Source organism: Lissotriton vulgaris, chromosome 4_1, assembly GCF_964263255.1.
Source record: "Lissotriton vulgaris chromosome 4_1, aLisVul1.2, whole genome shotgun sequence".
NCBI classification, from domain to species: Eukaryota; Metazoa; Chordata; class Amphibia; order Caudata; family Salamandridae; genus Lissotriton; species Lissotriton vulgaris.
Genome location: NC_141691.1, coordinates 427,638,512 through 427,655,242, shown reverse-complemented (window position 1 = coordinate 427,655,242; position 16,731 = coordinate 427,638,512).

The following is a 16,731-nucleotide window of genomic DNA, read 5'->3' as shown; positions in this document are numbered from 1 at the left end:
GTCATGTAAAAAAAGTTTTAGCCACACTCCAAATACATAATCTTTACTGCAAATTATCAAAGTGTGACTTTCATGTTTTTGAAGTTTCGTTTTTGGGAGAAATTCTCACATTGACGGGATTGAAAATGACTGACAGAAAAATACAAGCCATTGGCGATTGGCCAGTTCCAAGGTCTGTCAGAGATGTACAATGTTTTTTTCTTCTGTAGTAGCCCCAATCACATGGCTGCTAAGGAAAAGGGTTAAATTTGATTGGACTCCTGAAGCGGAAGTAGCTTTTCAAACTTTGAAAAAGGCTTTTACTGCAGCTCCAATTTTGATGCATCCAGATATGCAAAAACCTTTTATCATTGAAGCAGACAACTCAGATGTTGCCATAGGTGCAATACCATCGCAAAGGAATCAAACCACAGGCCAAATACACCCCGTGGCTTATATGTCAAGAAAATTGAATCTAGCTGAACAGAACTACACTGTAGCGGAAAAAGAATTGCTCGCCATCCATGATGCTTTCAGGGAATGGAGACATTATCTTTAAGGTGCACATTTCACTGTGACACTGTATACAGACCATAGAAATTTACAGTTTATGAGTTCAGGAAGAGTTTTTACTCCTCGTCAATTACGCTGGATGATGTTTTTTGCAGAATATGATTTTCTTGTAACTTATCGTCCAGGGCTAGACAATAAAAAATTTGATGCATTGTCCAGAAAAGATTCTTCCTTACAACGACTAAAAGGAACACCTCAACCGATTATTAGTCCTACCAAAGTGATATGTGTTTTAACTGCCGATCAATTTTTAGGCGACATCCACATGAGTTTTCCTCCTTCTTCATGGTTACAATGGATAAAACAAAGCAAAGATCAATCAGTTAAAGAAGGAATACCTTTCCATGGAAAGTAAGTGTATTTACCTACTAAAAGGTTAAAAGAAAAAGCGTTTTCTTGGTTTCACTCAATTCCTTTGACTGGACATCCTGGACCCAAAAAAACTATGGAGAAAATGCAACAGCTCTTTTGGTGGCCAACCATCAACAAAGGTATTGTGAAAATGACTTATGGCTGTGAAATCTGTGCACAATACAAATCCGATCATACCAAACCCAAAGGTTTACTGCTAGTTCTTCCTACACCTACCGTACCTTGGGAGCGTGTCTCTCTAGAGTTCATCGTTGGATTGCCTCCTGTAAACCAACATTCAGTACTTTTGGTGGTGGTAGACAGTCTAACAAAATATGCTCACTTCATCGCATGTAAGTCTCTGCTGACCTGTGGACAATTGGCTCGGATATTCCTACAACGCATAGTACGATTACATGGTTTGCCACTAGTACTTTTATCTGACTGTGGATCCCAGTTTTCTTCTAAGTTTTGGCAACAGTGGTGTCGAAGCTTACACATCACTTCAAACATGTCAACAAGCTATCACCCACAAACAGATGGACAAACCGAGCGCCTAAATCAAACTTACGATGTTATGTCTCTGAAGCTAAATAAAGACTCTTGGTTAGATTTTATTATTGATGGCTGAGTTGGCTCATAATTAAACCCTTCATTTATCCATTGGTACATATTCTTTTGAAGGTTTACATCGTTATGCACCTAATACCATTCCTTTGGCATTGCCGAAAATAAGTTCTGATACCCCCGCAGTACAAAACTAAGTTCGTCACATGCAACCCATTCACCATCGAATTCAAAGACACATACTACAAGCCAAGAAGAAATACAAAGAACAATACGATAAACACCACAGACCAGGCCCACTTTATAATCCAGGGGATACATTTTGGTTGTCTACAAAGAATTTGGTCTTCAAACAAAAACATATGTTTCATCCAAAATTTATTGGACCTTACAAGATTATCCGTCAAGTCAATCCAGTTACTTTTAAATTACTTTTGCCTAGGTCCTTACGAATCATCCAGTGTTTCAAACCTCACTTTTGAAATCCAGCTGCAAATTCAACAGTAAAAAAAACAGCTTCACTTCTGGTTCAGGGACAATGGGAGCTTGAGGTACGAGATTTTGGGATTCTAAACTTAGAGGTTCAAACTTGTGGTATCTGATTTCTTGGAAGGGGTATGGACCTGAAAACGACTCCTGGGAACCTGCTAGAAAAATTCATGCTCCTCGTTTACTACGACGCTTCCACCTCCACAATCCTCTGAAGCCGGGCCCTAGACCGCGCAGGGGAGGTGAAGTACTGTCAGGATCAGGGAGGCATCATGCAGTCTAGGGCCCGCCCCACTCATTATTCATGCTTGCACACCACTTTGCTCTAAAAGGATGTATGGCAAAACACAATTTTCTGCTCCTATAGGGCGTTGGTGGTTAACGTGTTTTCATGCCCATTAACAAAGTCCCAATTCATGGTAACAATGGTATTGAATAGTGTGCATAATGAACATTGTATAGGAGTTTATTGATTGTGTTTCACTGTCATTCCTGCTAAGTGTATTAGGTTAATGCAACTGTAAAGAAGCAAGTGCACTGAGTTGTTTAAATAAGGTTCTGTAACCTTTTTATTGTTTTTTTAGGCAATATTCTATTTTGCACTACATTGTATAGAATACTTAGCATGAGCATCATGGGGAGCGTGGCTACGTCAACATCAGCGGCCATGCCCTTTCTCCCGTGCTCACTATTCCGTGCCTTCCTTCGGGAGAGGAGTGTCTCGCAGCAGTTCCGGCTTCCCCAGCGTTGCTCTGCATCTACCTGTAAGCTCTTTCCTGGCTATTTTGGGCTCGAGGTTCTTTTTGGCAGCATTTCAAGGGTCGGAGTCCTTTCTGGGTCTTCCGTGGATGAGATTGGCTTCTGCTGTGATATTCAATTATCCCGCTGACTTCTCTAACTTCAAGCCGGCTTCCACAGGAATCCGCTTCGTAAGGCAGAGTAGGTCGTTCTCTGCAGGTAGGGAAACACTTGTTAGAATTTGACAAGTTCTTAGTATATTTTCGGCAAAAACGAGTGTTATGCTGATTTGCATATATTGAGGGCCGAACTCAAACGCTACCAGCTGATTTGCATATTTTTTTAACAACTTGCTGAATACTTAGTTCCAATGCTGGGTACCAGTTCTAATACCTATTAGCATATTTTTGGGAAAACAAGTACGTTGCTGATATCTAGGGCTGTGTCAAACGCTACCAGCTGATTTGCATATTTCTCAAACAACGTAGAACAAACGATGAAACGACAGTGTTTATTCATTCTTTATGGAATAGTTTGTTTATTATAATTATGTTAATGCACTATATGTAATTATAGAGTGGATTCAACTCTTTATATGGAAACTTAGAACTAAGAACGTTAAAGGCCAGAAATTTGAAAACATTTAGAGAACTTTCAGGAAAAGCCATTAAGTCAAATGGTGGAAGAAAGTTTCATAATTACTCAGCAGAAAAGCTCAAGATGAATATTGACAAAAAGAATTCTGCTCAGTAAAATTCATGATACATGTGTAAGAGTCACTTTTGAGCAGTGACACTATTTGTTGTTCTACTAACTTTTCCTTTTCAAGTTCAAGTTCAAGTTTAACATTTGTATAGTGCACTACTCACCCAGAGGGTCTCAAGGCGCTTGAGGGAGGGGGGTAATTTATCTATCGAATATCCAAGTTTTTAGTTGTTTTCTGAAGGAGAGGTGGTTCTGTGTAAGGCGGAGGTGGGTGGGGAGAGAATTCCAGGTTTTGGCCGCTAAGTAGGAGAAGGATCTTCCTCCCATGGTGGATCTATGGATGCACGGAATTTCGGCGAGGGCTTGATTGGACGATCGTAGTTGGCGGGTGGGGATGTAAAAGGACAGGCGCGTGTTGAGGCATTCGGGTTCTAGGTCGTAGAGGGCTTTCTGTGCGTGGGTGAGGAGACGGAACGTTATTCTCTTGTTGACGGGGAGCCAGTGGAGGTCTTTCAGGTGATCGGAAATGTGAGCTTGGCGGGGATGTCTAGTATGAGTCTGGCTGAGGCGTTTTGGATGCATTGGAGTTTTTTCTGTAGTTTGGCCGTGGTTCCGGCGTAAAGGGTGTTTCCGTAGTCCAGTCGGCTTGTGACAGGTACGTGGGTGACCGTCTTTCTTGTTTCTGTGGGGATCCAACGGAAGATTTTTTTGAGCATGCGTAGGATGTTGAAGCATGATGATGATACGGCGTTGACTTGTCTGGTCATCGAGAGGGAGGAGTCCAGGATGAAGCTCAGGTTACGAGCGTGGTCCGTAGGTATGGGTGCGGTTCCCAGGGCCGGTGGCCACCATGAGTCGTCCCAGGCAGAGGAGGATGAACCTAAGATGAGAACTTCCGTTTTGTCCGAGTTCAGTTTTAGACAGCTGTTCTTCATCCACTCGGTTACTTCTTTCATTCCTTCATGTAGGTTGGTTTTGGCGGTGTTTGGGTCTTTGGTGAGGGAAAGGATCAGCTGGGTGTCGTCTGCGTAGTAGATGATGTTGAGGTTGTGTTGGCGTGCGATGGTTGCGAGGGGACTCATGTATACGTTGAAGAGGGTGGGACTGAGTAATGATCCTTGTGATATGCCGCAGATGACTTCGGTGGCCTCAGATGTAAAAGGGGGGAGGCGGACTCTCTGGGTTCTTCCAGCGAGGAACGAGATGATCCAGTCCAATGCTCTTCCTTGTATTCCGACGTTGCTGAGGCGTTGTATAAGGGTGGTATGACGGACTGTGTCGAAGGCTGCGGAGAGGTCGAGTAGAATGAGGGCAACTGTTTCTCCGTTGTCCAGTAGTGATCGAATGTCGTCGGTTGCTGCGATGAGGGCGGTTTTGGTGCTGTGTTTGGCTCGAAAGCCGGACTGTGAGGGGTCAAGGGATTTGTTGGATTCGAGGAAGGCGGCGAGCTGACTGTTGACAGCTTTCTCAATGACTTTGGCAGGGAATGGGAGGAGCGAGATGGGGCGGTAGTTCTTAAGTTCAGTGGGGTCTGGTGTGGGTTTCTTCAGGAGGGCGCTGAGTTCAGCATGTTTCCAGCTTTCCGGGAAGGTCGCAGAGTTGAGGGAGCAGTTGATGATGTCTCGGAGGTGGGGTGAGATAATGGAGTCTGCTTTGTTGAAAATGTGGTGGGGACATGGGTCAGTTGGCTATCCTGAGTGGATGGAGTTCATCAGGCGGATGGTGTCTTCAGTGGTGATTGGGTTCCAGGCGCAAAGGTTGTTAGAGGGGGGTTTAGGTTTTGAGGTGGGTGGAGTGGACTGGTCCCCAGAATGGTTTTCAAAGCTGTTGAGTATGTCGCCGATTTTGTTGAGGAAGAATGAGGCTAGGGAGTCGCAGAGGTCTTGGGAGGGAGTGATGTCGTTGGTGCCGGCGGTGGGGTTGGTAAATTCTTTGACGTTGTTGAATAGTTCCTTGCTGTTGTGGGCGTTGTTCTCAAGTCGATCCTTGAATGCTGATTTCTTGGTGGATCTGATCAGTTGGTGGTGTTTGCGGGTGGCGTTCTTGAAGGTGGTCAGGTTGTCAGTGGTTGGGTTTTTTCTCCAAGTTTTCTCGAGGGTGCGACAGAACTTCTTGGATTTCTTAAGGTCATCGTTGAACCAGGGGGCTTTTTTGCTGCCTTGCTTGATTTGATGGTTTTTCAAGGGTGCTAATTCGTTGGCGCTGTGGGTGATCCATTGTGTGAGGTTGGTGGCTGCTTGGTTTGGTTCCGATGATTTGGCAGGAGGATTTTGGTGAAGCAATGTGAAGAGCTGGTCGGCGGTAATTTTGTTCCAGTTTCTTCGGGGAATTGGTTGTGGGTGGTTGTGGGTCGTGGTCTTTTTGTAGTTTAAGTGAACGCAGCTGTGGTCCGTCCAATGGAGAGCAGAGGTGTGATTGAAGGAGATGTGCTTGCTAGAGGTGAAGATTGGGTTGAGTGTGTGCCCGGCATAGTGGGTGGGGGTGTCAACAAGTTTTTTGAGTCCGAGGTTGGCGAGGTTGTCCAGAAGGGTGGTGGTGTTGTTGTCGTTGTTCTTTTCCAGTTGGAAGTTGAGGTCTCCCAGTAGAATGTAGTCCTCGGAGGGGAGAGAGTGTGGGCTGATGAAGTCAGTAATGTCTTCGCTGAATTGTGTGCGGGGTCCTGGTGGCCTGTAGATGAGGGTGCCTCTGAGTGTGGTCTTGGGGTCGGTGTGGTTCTGGAAGTGAAGGTGTTCAGCGGCTGCGAGGTTAGTGTCAGAACTGGTTGTGATGCGGATGGTGTTCTTATGGACGATGGCGATGCCTCCTCCTGTTTGGTTGGTGCAGTCCTTTCGGATGATCTTGTAGCCGTCCGGGATGGCTATGGCGATGTCGGGAGCTGATGAGGCGTCCCCTTCCCCCACATGATCACTTCAAATCCTCTGTGAATTATATAATCAGAGATTGAAGGTGTCGAGAGGTGGGCCATTGTATCATCGCGTCAGACACTGAGGAAGGTTCCACCTGACAATTTGTTGTCACAATTCTGAAAATGCCACTTTAGAAAGTTGTGATTTTTGTTTTCCTAACTATTTGGTGCCTGCAGCAGGGGCCTTGGTCGCATGACTAGTTGCAGCTGGCAGTTGGTCTTCGTGTATGAGACAGTGAGGCAAAGGGAAGCTGGTGTTGGCTAGATGGGCCATTCTGAGTTAACAAGGGTGTGGAGTTGTCACCTACCACACATGCACTTTACAAAAGCCCCCCTGAGCACTCTCACAAAGGGCCTGTCACTAGTCTTTTGTGACCTCTAGAATAGCTGGGGGCAGGACAGGGAGAAAGGGGTGCCTGACATCCCACAGTGATGGACATCTCTAGAAGCTTCCTCTGCTTCAGGCTGGGCGAAAGGTATAGATATTGAATCTCAGACCCCAACTCTTCAGTACACATCTGGATCTGTTGAAAACTCTGAAAGGAAGTAGTACTGCTGTACTGCTGAAATGGACAGCCACTCTGCTGCACTGCAATTCTGAAGGACTGATACCATGCTGTGCTGATCTGCTGCCCGCCTGCCTGGGTGAGAAAGACTTGGCTTACAACCAGCACCCAGGACTATCAAAGTGATTTCCGGTGCTAGTCTCTTCTAACTATCACCTGGACTCCTCTGCAACTGTGAGTCCTACCCTGCCAAGTGGCATCACCCCCACCCTGGACCCTTGAAAGTGGCCCTAAAGGTGCAGCATAAATGTGGACCCCACAGAACTGACACATCTTTTCTGCTAGATGGCACAACCGCAAGCAGAAGCAATGCACCATGTCTGCTGCATGGATTCTCCCAGTGCTCTGACTTTTCATTGCCCTCACAGCACACATCCTTAACTGAACGGTGGATGAATGATATATCCCTGACAAAGACCCTCTCATCACATCCCCCTCATTGATTGCATCCTCAATGACAGTACAGGACTCCACATTGCAAGTGTCACAACTTCTTCAGAACCAGCCGTTGCACAACGTATCCTCAACACAGGACTTTGCATTGCAAGCCCCTTCATTGCTGGCCTCCTCAACTACCTCACTTCCTATTTATTTATTTGTATTTTATTTATGATTCTTATAAAGCGCACGGCTACCTCCAACGGGGTTGTCCCGGCGCTGTAGACTGCAGACTAGAAAAGGAAAGGACAATTATGAGGTAGAAAATAACCAGGTCTTCAATCAGCTACGAAAGTGGGGTTCAGAAGGAATGAACCTAAGATCTAGAGGAAGGTTATTCCAGAGTTTGGCCGTCATCACAGTGAAAGCTCTACCGCCCATTCTGGAGCGGCGGAACCGAGGTACTGTGAGAAGACGTAGGTTGTTAGACCGCAGAGATCTGACCGATTGGGAGAGTACAAGTCTCTTTCGCAAGTATACCGGGCCTGACCCATTAAGGGCCCGAAAAGCAAGAGTCAGCATCTTAAACTGGATGCGCCTAGAAATGGGGAGCCAATGCAACTTCTTACGAGAGGATGCAACCGACTGACGGTAGGGGATATTGCCAATCAGCCTCGCCGACGCGTTCTGAACGATCTGCAAACGTTCAATTTGATACAAAGGGGCCCTGGCATAGAGACTGTTGGCATAACCCAAATGTGATGTTATTAGGGCATGGGTGACCGTTCTCAGGAAGGTACGGAAAGATCTTTCTCATCATACGCAGTTTCCCGAAGCAGGCTGCCGTAACCTTGTTTATTTGGGCTTTGCAAGAGAGAACATCATCAAATTGGAAGCCCAAATTGCGAACTGTTTGGACAGGGCTGGGAGGAGGATTAAGCACGGTCGGCCACCACAAAGTGGAAGGTATAGTGGTTTTTTGATTAAAAAATAAGATCTCCGTCTTATCGGTGTTGAGCCTGAGATGGTTAGAGGTCATCCAGGAACATATGTCACCTAGACAGTGGCGAAAACTGGCGAAGCTGGAGTCAGAGTGATCTCTAAAAGAAAACACTAGCTGTGTATCATCAGCATAAGAGATCACTCTGATCCCCCAGGACTCCACCACCTTAGCCAAAGGGGCAAGATACACGCTGAAAAACAGTGGGCTCAACGCAGAGCCCTGAGGCACGCCACAGACAAGGGGTTTACTCTCAGATTCAAATGGTTTGAGAAGAACCCTCTGCGTTCGTCCTTTAAGAAAGGAACTGATCCAGGACAGAGCGGAACCACCCAATCCAATCTGCCTTAGGTGATCCAATAGTATCACATGGGACACCGTATCAAAAGCGGCGGATAGGTCGAGGAGGACCAACATGGCCTCCTCGCCCCTATCCACACACTCTCGAATAGTCTCAGAGACCTCTAGGAGAGCCGTCTCAGTACTGAAACCAGTTCTGAAACCCGACTGGGAATCGTGTAGCAGAGAATTGGTTTCCAGATAATCCGCAAGTTGTAGCTGCACGGCCTTTTCCAAGACCTTCGCTGGTTTAGGGAGAAGGGAGATGGGGCGGTAATTACAAAATTGCGCCGGATCCGCATCCACCTTCTTCAGGATGGGGACTAGCATGGCCTCCTTCCAAGCAGTCGGAAATTGGCCCGAGTGCAGTGAGGAGTTCCAGATTGAAAGGAGTGGTTCGATCAGAAGGGGAGCCAGGCTACCCATGACCTTGGGTGGAACCGGGTCTAAAGGGGATCTGGATTTACACTGAGTAAGCAACTTAAATGCAGACTCAGTAGTAAGATCTTTAAAAGCCACCAATGACGATGTTATAGGGTCCCTGTTCTTGGCAATGGGAGGAGTTAGAACAGGTGTCAGAGCAGACGGAACGGAGGACGTAATTTTTTCAATTTTGTCTTGAAAATACTCCGACAAACCATTACATAAGGCCTGGCTAGAGAAGTTCTGGGGTGTCATAGCGGGAGGCTTAACAAAGTCCTTTACAATAGTAAAAAGAGTTTTTGCGGAGTTCTCTGCATTTTTAATTTGTAAGGCGAAGAAGTCTCTCATTGTGGACCTTTTTAATTTGATGAAATTTTTTAAGGGAGATTTATAGATACTTTTAGCCTCTGGATCATAAGTTTGTCGCCATCTGCGTTCTAATTTTTTACAGCGGCTTTTTTCCTCATGCAGGGCTGGAGAAAACCACGGGCGGAACCTTGGAACTGACACTGCATGGCGGCACCTTGGAACTGACACTGCATGATGCAGCTCCGATCAGCACCTAACATCACCTTGGCAGCGCAATGTATTCTCAACACTGAACTTCCAAATGCTCCACAACCAGGATTTAAGGTACTCCTGTTCAGTGGGCCTAACTGGATCCCTGTAGCCGGCCCACGCTCCATCGCAAATGGCCTGAACTTGTGACTTTGTCCCAGTCCGGGGTGACCAGATCACCACCTATCTGCGCTTTGTTACTATTTTCTTTGAAACCTTTAAACATGCATATCTCAGGTCCTACAGTTTGGACTTTTGTTGTGTTGGTTATGACTTATTCAAATGTTCTTTATTTTTCTAAATTGATGTGGGATTCTCGTTATGGTGTGTTTTCACATTCTTACTGTTTGAAGTGTTGCACAAATACTTTACACATTGACTCTAAATTAAGCCTGACTGCTCTGTGCAAGCTACCAGAAGGTTGAGCACAGGTACATTTGAGGTTGTTTAGGACTTCACCCTGTCAAGGACTGTGAATGCTACTTGACTAGGGTTTCACCCCTCTCAACCAGTAGCCCAATTTCTTACACAAAACTGCCATATTAAAACACTACTCACTTTAATCGACAATGTAATCCACAACCCAATAAAATTAGATATAGGCAATACAAAAAAAATTAATGACATGCACAAATATTAATCCATATACTCTTTGCCAGCTACATCATAAAAGTAAAAAGGGTATACTTACCATTGTCATTATGGCTTACTCTATATTTGCAATCATAATATTATGATTATGAAATTACTGCACTTGCACTAACTAGCTACATAATTCAGTACTTAGTGCAAATCAAACACTGGGGCCAATCTCGTTAGCAAGCTTGCAAGTGTGGGTTAAATATAACTACTTTCTACAAACTCTAAAATGCCTTAGTGAATAGGCCATTAGGCGTTGAGTGAGGGCCTTGGTAGTTGCACATCTACTCTTAACGCCACCCAGCTCGTGCATTGTGTCTGACAATCAAATATATTTCCCTACAGACCATGAGTCAGAGAGCTCATTGTATAGTCTCAGCTCTAACGATATTTGTTAAAATAAAGCATAAACTGAAAATAATTCCAAAAGCATTTCATTTAAACAATTGAAATACTTTAGCATTTTCCTACCTTTGCGCTTGGAAGGAAAAATATTTGAACGTGCTTTTACATTATAATTTGCCTTCCAAAGGTATATTTGTGTGTGTGACCTCTGTGAAGGTAGGTTTTCTTCCTTTGAGGAAACATGTTCATTATCTTTTCATAATGGTGCATTACATCAAATAATAAGAGAGTTGCCGCTTATTTTTTTTTGTCAACAATCACATTATTGAAGGTCAGCATGAGGACTCTCATGGAATAAATATCAATTTAAAAATAAGTCAGCCATTTGTGTGCGATGCAGCTTTGTCCTCTACCTACATTATAGAAAAAACACACCTACATCCACACGCTAATATGTTTTATAGGCGTTCTACTCATTCGCCCGCAGTTAAATTAACTGAATTGGTTCTGCAAAGCAGCAATTGGGAAGACGCTAATTTTTCATAACGTATTTTTGTCGTTTTCTAAATGCAGATTGCATGATTGTATGTGAGAAAGCTAATTACATATAAATACGAAACCGGCAGCCTAATAACAATGATTATAATCATCATACAGAGAACAGCTGCGCCTTTCATGAAGACAGAGGTTTGATGCAGTCACTCAAAGGGATTTCTAATTCATGTAAAATAAAGAAGACATGTTACAAAATACCTTTTGATGGGAATTTTTCAAGAATGCGCACTCAAGATGAAATGAAGGCTTTGTCGCCTTTAAATGCTTTGTAGACAAAGAGAAGTCTAACATCACATAGCACACATCACAACAATGCACCAACAAAGGACAGGTAATTGGATGTGATCTTTTATAATTGGGAAACGTGCCCAATCTATTAATGCATCTTCAAATGGAGCATGTCATGTTTTTGTGGCTTCTGTTCCTAGAGTGACAAGTGTAGCAGTGCCTTCTAAATTAAAGTTGGCACATTTCACCTGTCTCTTGTTAAAGGTGGCTGACATATATAACTGGTGGCTTAGTAGTGGACGTTAAATAAGTTCTGGAAGTGTTGTGATCACTGTGAAACATAACTCTAGACATCATACCACGTGTTGGCAGTGGCTGACTTGGTAAACATCCAACCTGACTTGGATCTGCCACTAGCCAGTATTCTGTGCTAATGTACACATTTTAGATTTGTTCCTATGCACTATGTATATTCCTTTCTTATATGGAGTTCACAAACATCCCTAGGAATATTATTGGAATATAAAACAATCGCAGATTGCAGAAAGGTTTTTCACACTTTGCACTGAGGGCATTATTTAGTTGTGCGCTGTGAAGATCATCCGTCAGAAAGTGTCAGATGTATAGTCTTTCACATATAAGGCGGCATTGACATCAGTGAGTAGTAAATATTTTCTGCAGTGCTGTGGACATGTGAATTAACACTGTGACATCTACTGTCTTCAGAGCGATATGTCTCTGATTGTGCAAATCATTTGTTCTTACAACTATTAACATGTGCCTATGTAGGGTGTGAAAAAGTGGATTATTATTTGAGGGGGATAGTGGTACACCACAAGTAATAATGTCACTCTTTCTGTTAGGTCCAATACAGGTTTCAGTAACTTACACCTGCGCTCAACCTTTGGTAGCTATAGTGCAGAGCAGACAGACTTATGCTTAAACAATGAATAAGTCAAAAGCACAGCAGAATAACCCCCACCCTCTATAATTTATAAATATAAAAAACAATTTAATTAACAAAATAACAGCAAAATGACAAACGCCTTTTAAGTTTAACAAAAATATAGCCCAAAAACTTTACTGGTCAACAACCATCATTTAAATGCGCTTAACCAGTTCCATGTCGCAATTTATAGCTGACCACAATGGAGCGTGGGTCCAACAAAGAAACCAGGTTTGACCCTGTCAGAAGAGTTTTATCTTCTGACGTAGTTTCTAAAATGGAAATTAAATGCCCTCAGCAGAGAAAGGCAGCAGGCTGTGGCCGAGAAGGGCTCCTTGAGGAGAGATAGCTGTTCGACAAGGTACTGCTGGAGCTGCTGACTGTTGGCAGGAAATATCTGAGTGGAAGGGATACAAAATGTGCAACAAAGTAAAGTCCCTCATCAGTCAGATACCGTAGATGTCTTCTTCTGGTGAAGATTTCTCAATTTGCACTTCATCACATTTTAGAGTTCAGATTCCTTCAACACGGCAAGGCTGCAGTCTATAACCAAACAGGTGTCCATAAGTCCAGATATCCTCTATTTAATGTCCTGCTGAAACAGATTTACTGCTGCAGAAAAGTTCAGAGAAGGAGCCACCTGAATAATTTCTCAGCAGCACCGCACCCATGTCAGATAGATTTGGCAGATTTGTCCCCCTCCTTCTAAGGTTTGTAGAGTTGAAATGTTTTTAAGTCCCAGGTTTTGTATTGTAGTTCATATATTCCCAATAGGCTCTGCGCATTGGAATAACATAAACGATAGTTTAGACGTAGGACTGAGGTCGCCTAGGTCTCTATTGAATATGTTAGACTTAATTGTGTGTGCCAGCTAGCTCAGAGGTCAAAATAAACTTTCTCAAGTAAACAAGAAGGTGTTTAGCTTTCCTGAATAGACAAGAAGGGATTAGCTTCTGACAACCATATCACATGACAACTTTGTTCCCCTTGCAATAAGGAATATATCTCCAGAGTTGCGGAAATAATAGATAGCTATTTTTCTCAGTCAATCGTGCATGCTTAGTTTCACCAGAGATGCAGAGAAATAGAGAGACGGGCGTTTTCAATAAAAGGGTCATTTATTGAGCAGTCTTCTTTCTCATGCAAGAGAAATGAATTGCCACAATTTTTTTTTTTTTTATATCCTCATTTTTATGATTGTATGTAAAAGGAGTTTCGGGAGTCTGTTGTTTCAACGTTCTGTGCTGTCACTGCCCCCTGTTTCTCGTACTTGGTTGGGGAGTATCCCTTTACGTGTTGATTGTAAACAGGTTTCTCCTTTATCCTTTATCATTGTCAATAATTCCGATTCTTACAAAGGAGGGGAGCTAGCCATCCTGGCTACTCGGCAGAAATTATTCCACCTGAATTATTGTCATCGCCTGTATCATTGGATATGGTTAGGGGATCTTACAGAGGTATTAGTTAACTGTTTGGAATTACTGTTCCCATAGTTCCCAGAAATTGGACTTTTTGCTTATGTTCCCTTTTCTATCCAGTTTATTTGTTGGTAATATAGAGTTTAGCCAATTTGCGTGCAAAGGAGGTGCTGGTTTAATCCAGTTAATACAAATTTCTCTCCCTGCCAATAGTATTAATACAAATAGTAGCTTTTCCTGTTTTTTAGTCAATTTACTTATCTCCATTTCCTTTGTAAGATGGATCCCAAAAATAATTAAAGTAATACTTACATCTATTTGATGACTGAACACCATAGTTATCGTCTTACTAACTTCATGCCAAAAGGGGGTGAGTGGTGGGCATTCCTGGAACATATGGATGTCGTTCGCCTTCTCCAATCCACATTTGGGGCAGGACTTTATGTTTGCTCGTTTAAATTTCAATAGTCTTTTTGGGGACTAAGTATGACCTATGGATTGTGAACAAGTGGTTTCTTTTCAAGGATGCTGCTTTTAGGCTGGACCAGCATTTTCTAAAGATTTTTGCCAGAGAGAATGAAGGTCTAGTTCAGGCATATCTTTCCTCCATGTTGTTTCGGGGACTGGGCAATCTTCCTCTCCGGCCTCTACAAGGGCCCAGTACCATTTCGATACTTCTTTTTTTATTGTTGAGGATTTCATCATTTCTTTCTCTAAGCTTTCATTGCCCGTTTTTTTTTCCGGGAAAGATTTGGCCCAGCTGATCAGCTGGTAGGACTTGAATTTAGATAAGTTTGAATCAGTGGCTGAGAAAATTTGGTCCCACGTGATTATGGATTTGTCAATTCGGAGTTGCCCCCAAGTTTCGATTCTAGCTACTTTTAATGGTAGAGCCAGGGAATCTTTTAGACAGTCAGGTGTGCCAGGGGAATACCATATCGGTGCCATGTTACTGTAGTATGGTATATTTACTGTATTTCTCATTTGGTACCAAATTTTTGCTGTGTTGTATAGAATCTTTAGTTGTATTTTTTTTTTAATTTTGGGTGTCCGAATTTGAATAGAAAATGATCTACTTTGCCTGTCATATTCTGTAGGAAGTTTGGGTAGGATTGGTATTTTCTTCGTAAGGGTCTCATGTTCTTAAAATGAAAAGCCCTGTAGTATTCGAAAAGATCTGGGCTGGCTATTCCTCCTTGTTCTTTCTTCCTCCTTAGTTTGCTCCATGCGATTCTTGTACTTTTAGACGCCCAAATGAAGCTAGCTAATTCACCCTGGATTTTCTTCAGTGCGTCTTTCTAGAATTCCAGGGGAATGGTGTTAAATAAATATGTGAACTTAGGTAGGATTGACATTTTTATGATGTTAGATCTTCCCAGGAAAGGTTAGCGGTAGCTCATCCCACACTTTGAGTAGTCTTCTTGTTTCTGCGCGGACTCTGTTCAAGAGTAGTTGGGTTTTTTTTTCCAACTCGTTGACCAGGTTAATCCCCAAATATTTTTTTTTATTTCTGGAGTATGTAGTATTGGGTTGTGTGTTCCAACTCATGGCCTCAGTTTTTTCTTGATTTGTTAAGTATCCAGATACATTGCCAAACTCAGAAATCGTGTCCTCTATTGCATTGGAGGAATTGTCATAGTTATCTGTAAATATCATCAAGTCATCCGCGTAGAGTGCCACTTTCTTTGACCACATATGATAACTGAAAGGAGATATTGAGGTGTATTTTCTAAGGGAGCATGCTAGTGACTCGATGTAAAGATTAAAGATGAGGGGGGATAGTGGACACCCATGTCTTGTCCCTCTCTGTATTTCAATGTTGCTGGTGAGTGATCCATTGATTAATATTTTTGCTCTTGGTTTTTTATAAATTTCTATTATCGTGCTGCCAAATCTTGTCCCTAGATTGTATTTTTTGATGACTTGATTTAAAAAGGCCCAGTTTACTCTATCGAATGCTTTGGCTGCATCGAAGGTGATTATGGTTAGAGGCATTTTTTCACAGAGGGCTATGTCGATTGTTGCAAATAGTTCATGAGTTATTTCATGTAATTGTCTGCCTTTTGTAAATCCTTTCTGATCAGGATGAATTCATTTTGGTATTACTGTGGATAGCCTCTTTGCAATAACTTGCATGAATATTTTGTAGTCACAGTTTAGCAATGAAATTGGCCTGTAGGATTCACAGTGTTTCGGGATTTTTCCTGCTTTTAAGATGATACTGATTGTAGCGTCAGTCCAAGAATCAGGAATATTTTCCTGGTCCATATATACTTTCTTTATTAGATCTGTTAAATGGGCTACCACTGAATCCTTCAGTGCTAATTAAAATTTGTTTGGCAAAGCATCCGGGCCAGCAGCCTTACCTCTTTTCAAATTCTTTATCGCCGCTCTGACTTCTTCGACTTTGATTTCGTTATTTAACTCATTCTCCTCCTCCTTCTTCAGTGATGGTAGTGAAACGGTATCTAAATATTTTCTGATTTGGTCGTCGGTTGGGTTTATGTCTTCTTTATATAGTTTGGAAAAAAACGTTGCAAACTCCTGCTTTATCACGGAGTCGTCGGAACTCAGTATTTGAATCGCCACAATTGTAATACTTATCATAAAGTAAAGTGCGTACAGTAAAAGGAGTATTATGAAATAATACTGTAAAAGCATTTATATGGTTTCTAAGCCGATAGATATTTAAAATGGATAAAATACATACAATGATAAAATAATGACTAAACGTACTCAACTGGTGTTTCTAAGATACGCCTACCCCAGTGTACCTAACCTAAGCCTAGTACAGGGAAGAAGTAGATGAGTTATAGTTTTTGCCAAGAATCTGAATCAAGAATTCTCTATGGCTCTAATCAGTTCCGTACCTTGGGTATAGAATGAAGGAGGTCTTGTATCTCTCTCTCAGGACTCGATCTCCCAGTAACCCGCGAGGGTATCAGGGAAACACTGGAGCTGGATTTCTCGGCAGGAGAAAAGACAGCGTCTCTCTCCGTGCGTCAGCAGGGAGGGTCGGCTTCCTTCGG